Here is a 4,876-nt window from a genome sequence, read left to right on the forward strand (position 1 = left end):
AAAAGATGCATCATTAGGAGCAAAAGAAGAACTAGAAACATTAACATCAATTGAAGAATTTAAAGAGGGCTTCTCGGCCTTCCCTTGTCTTTTGTCTTCTTGTACTCTTTCTCCCAACTCCTTGCCACTCCTCAATGTGATAGCATTAAGATTAGCTTTAGGATTAGCAACGGTGTTGGATGGTAATGTAGAGGCTTGAGCATTGGCTGCACTTAATTGGTTAGCAAGCATATTCATTTGAGAAGTAAGGGCATCAATTTTAGAGTTCATGTTCTCACACTTGTTACCCATACTCTCTACCTTGTTCCCTAAGCCATCATACATGTTTTTATACAAAGAGTTCATTTCAATCAACTGCTTACGTAACACATTCACATCATTAGAAGAGTTCGAATTAGAAGAACTCTCAATTGGAACAAGCCTCCTATCACTATAAGAATTAGAAGAAGGTGTAAGAGAATTACCACTTGGATTGTAGCTTTGAGAAGAGCTACCTTGAGACAAATGAGGTGGAGGGTCACGGCCAAAGGTGTTTTGATAGGATCCTCTTTGTTGATTGTCTTGTAAAGCCACATTTGGATTTGAATAGGAGAAATTAGGATGGTCTCTCCATGAAGGGTTGTAAGTATTAGAATAAGCTCCTTGCCCTTGCCTCCCACCATAGGATTGTTTTCCATTGTAGATAGCATTTACTTGTTCAAACTTAATAGGACAATTGCTTTCTACATGCATAGGTGAGTCACAAAAAGTACAAGAATAAGGGACAAGTGCTTGAGAAGTACTTACATTGCTCACTTGAGATATTTGTGGAGCCAACATTCTCCCAATCTTGGCAGCTAGCAAGTCCACATATGAATCATTAAGAATTGAGGAACCTACCATATTCACATTTCTCTTTTCCCTTGTAGAGTATTGAGCACCACTTGAAGCCATCTTGTCAATTAGTTCCCAAGCCTTTAAGGAAGTGAGGTCAATCAAGCATCCACCACTAGCGGCATCAATGTTAACTTTGTCTCTTGGAATCAAGCCCTCATAGAAATATTGGACTAAATTCTCACTAGAAATTTGATGGTGTGGGCATTTAGCCAAAAGGCCTTGGAATCTAGTCCAATACTCATAGAGACTCTCATCCTCTCCTTGTTGGACCCCATAGATTTGCTTTCTCAAATTGGTGACCTTGGAATTTGGAAAGAATTTATCTAAGAAGAGTCTTCTTAGCTCGGCCCATGTGCTCACTTTCACATAAGAAGGGTAGTTGAAATACCACTCCTTTGCTAAACCTTCAAGAGAAAATACAAAAGCCTTAGCTTGAACATCATCAACATTTACATGCATAGGCTTCATAGTATCACAAACCAATAGGAAAGTATGCAAAAACCTATGACAATCCTCTCCTGGTAACCCATGAAATTTAGGCAATGCATTAATCAAGGAGGATTTAATTTCAAATTGAACATTAGTAGGAGGAACATATAAGCCATAAGGATTATCATGCCAATTAGGTTGAGTTAATTGCCTAATGCTCCTCTCCTCTCTAGGGTTATGCAAGCCTTCAAATTCATTATTAACATGGCCATCATCATGCAAATTCTCATTCCCATTCCCATGGCCCTCATTATGCACATGCTCATGTCCTAAGATACCTTCCATTGTTGAATTACAAACCAAATGAGAATCAAGAATAGGTTGTGATCTTCTCAATCTAGAAATAGTTCTTTCAATTTCTGGATCTAATTCAACAAAAGAGGTATGTTTTCTTCGGGTCATGCACTAATCAAGCTCAAGAAAATTAAGAACAAAGAACAAACTAAACTAAAATGCAAATCAACATGAAACAATTCAAAACACACAAAAGCAAGAGAAATAATTTTTTTTATTTTTTTTATTAAACTCAATAGCAACAAAATGAAAAAAAAATAACACCAAACAAGTAGAAAGAGAGTTAGAAATGCTCAATCAAGAAGCTTTGGCAATTCTGGAATTCGCACAGTAGGCTCTCTGGAGACAGTGAACTTGTGAATTTTCTATCAGCAAATCCACATGATAAATTCCCCTGAAACTTTTATGAGAAACACAAGAGATATACAGGAAAATTATATAAAACTTTTAGATTAAAAATCCTTCCCAATCGTTCCCAGAATTTTTCACAAGTTGGTCCTCAAGTCTGGAGAAACAGGATTTCGTCCAGAAGACCTTCAGAGCTTCTAACAAACTTTCAAATAGGAAAATGGAAAAATTGAAGAAAATCCTAAACACAAGAAACAAAGATAAGACAGCGATAAGAAAAATGAAACTGGAATCAATCAATTTGAACGCACAAAGAGGAAGATATGCTAACTCAAAGTTGAAACAGGGTTTTGGGAATCCTCTGTAATGGCTCCCTGGACCTTGTTAGATTGTAAAATTTCCACAGGACACTTCCCACGTCCAAAATTGACCAAACCAATTTTAAAGTGAAGCTAGGATATAGAGCTTTCAATGAAATAAATTCCACATTCAAATTCCCTCAGACTCATTCCCAGTTAATTTTTCAATTTCAGACAGAGACACTAGAAACAGAGTATTTTCAGCTCTACACCAAACCAACGAAAATTGCACTAAATTTTTTTTTCTTTTTCAAAACAGAATAAAAACACTCAAAACACACAAAAAACACTAAACAAGACACAAAAAACAAATTTTTATAATTTTTCAAAAAATTTTCCAGGAACACTAAAAATGTAAATTAAGTACTAAACAACCTTAGAATTAAACTTAAACCATTCCCCGGCAACGGCGCCAAAATTTTGATAGGAAATTAGTCGCTTATCCTCAAAATTACACTAAAGCTAACCCTAATGCAATATAGGGCCAACCCTAGGTCATCTCCCAAGGAATGGTTTTAAGTCTAATTGAAAGTTATCTAGTGAAATAAATCAACCAAAGTTTGTAGGAATTTAGTTATCTAGCTAATTATCTAAACTAATTACCTAATATGCAAGTAATTAAAATGCTAGTGAAAGTGAGTGAAATGAACTTCCCTTTTTACAATAATGGAACCCTAGAGATTAGTTGATTTTGGACTCATTATCTTCTCATGATTAGGCTAAGTTTAGCTTCCCTTTCCTCTTGACTAAAGCTGTCATGACTTAAGAAAATTATCCTAAGCCAATTAACCTAATTAGCTAACCTCCCTAGGTCTTAGATTAAAGTCCCTAGTTCAATTAACCAATTGGTGAAGACATTAGCCAAGTGATTCATTCAAAATCCTCTCTCAACAGCCATGGTCAAACACATAAATTGAGCAACCACAAGATTATGTCAAGCTACTCAACAACACAAGCATTAACACCACAAGATTATGCAATATTAACACAAGAAATTCACTAATTGAAAAACACAAGATTATGTGCCAAACAAAGAGTGGCAAAATTCAGTCATGGCTGTCCAAGGAAGAAATTAAATGAAACAATCCTCTCTCTTTACATCAACATCAAATTCAAATTAGAATTTATAAGCTAAGATGATTAAACCCTAGATTAAGGAATCTAACCATCTAGTAAAAAGAGAAGAGGATAGGAAACAAAAGAACTTAGCCAATTTGAAGCTCAAGACTCATCCTCCATCTTCATCTCTCTAGGATTCCACAAAGAAACTTAGCCAATCTTCATCTTCAAGAACCCTAGTGATTGCTTGTGAAGGCCAAACTCCATAGCTCTTGAATGATGAAAATGAGCTTCAATCCTTGTGAAAATGGAAGGGATGGAACGAAAATGAAGAGAGGAGAAGAATGGTATGAGTTTTGTGGAGGTTTGGTGGCTGAAAATGGAGGTTAGGGTGCTGGAAAATGAAGAACAAAAGAGAGAAAATGAAGAACACTATGAACAAGAGAGAGAGAATGTGGAAGATGAATGAGATATGTGTTGGATCCCATTTGGGACTTAAAATGGCGTGCTCCTTGGTGTCTCCCATCAGCTGAAGCTTAATTAAAATAAGGAAAAAGAAATTAAAATGTAAATGGGAGCCTTGTCACACTTGCAAGGTGGCAACTTCCTATTGGTTTGTAGATGATTCCAATGTGTGCCTAATTTCCCATGTGTCATCCACATCATTTTAGCTGATCTAATCCCTCAAAATAATCATAATTCACGTGCAAACCATCAGCCATTGTCCTCAAGGAGTGTTGACCTCAATTGCCCAATTGATGCACAAGTCACATGCCACCTATGTCACATAAATCACATAATTCAATTAAATAGCATATGATATAATAAAATCTAATTCATGTCCAGAATTAAATTCATAATTAGAAGGGAGAATTTATTAAATTAACCAAGTTTCAGGCTGCACAAAATTATATAAAAATTTTCACACAAAGGCAAACTAAAAACTAGGACAAACTAAGACACTTAAGAAAGTGTTGACTTTTTTATTTAATTACTCCCAAACTAAAATGAATTTTAAAAATATAATTTCACCATTCATCAACTGGACATAAAATGAACTTTGTCAATTTTTCTTGTACATTTTCTCAAAAGTTCATTTTTTGGACCAAAATGCCCCTAGTGCACTGATCTTAGAAACTTAGGCAAAGTTCCAAATCTAATGCAATGTGTGCACTTGAAGGTGATAAATCATTAATAAAATGGTCCTAATTGACAAATAAAAGTGGGTAACAAATGTGTTCTATCACCTCCTCACCAACTACACAAGCCTTCACAGCCCAATAGGCTTTGTGCACAATCTCCACCGGGAGGTGACATTGCTTACCATAGACCAACCGAAATGGAGACATCCCAATGGGTGTCTTGAAGGCAGTCTGGTATGCCCAAAGAGCCTCCTCAAGTCTTGAGCTCCAACCTTCCCATTCGGTCTCACAATCTTTTGGAGGATAGAC

General features: G+C 36.0%; 1 non-coding gene across 1 annotated transcript; it reads left to right on the forward strand.

Annotated features, from left to right (window-relative positions):
* Positions 1-1,063: 1,063 nt before the first annotated feature.
* On the forward strand, positions 1,064-1,170 carry LOC129296715 (small nucleolar RNA R71). Its single transcript, XR_008589884.1, has one exon. It is a non-coding gene; the product is annotated as a small nucleolar RNA R71 (small nucleolar RNA).
* Positions 1,171-4,876: the final 3,706 nt, after the last annotated feature.

This window comes from Prosopis cineraria, unplaced genomic scaffold (genome assembly GCF_029017545.1).
Source record: "Prosopis cineraria cultivar Desert tree isolate PC_DT_omini unplaced genomic scaffold, ASM2901754v1 PC1, whole genome shotgun sequence".
Classification (NCBI taxonomy): Eukaryota; Viridiplantae; Streptophyta; class Magnoliopsida; order Fabales; family Fabaceae; genus Prosopis; species Prosopis cineraria.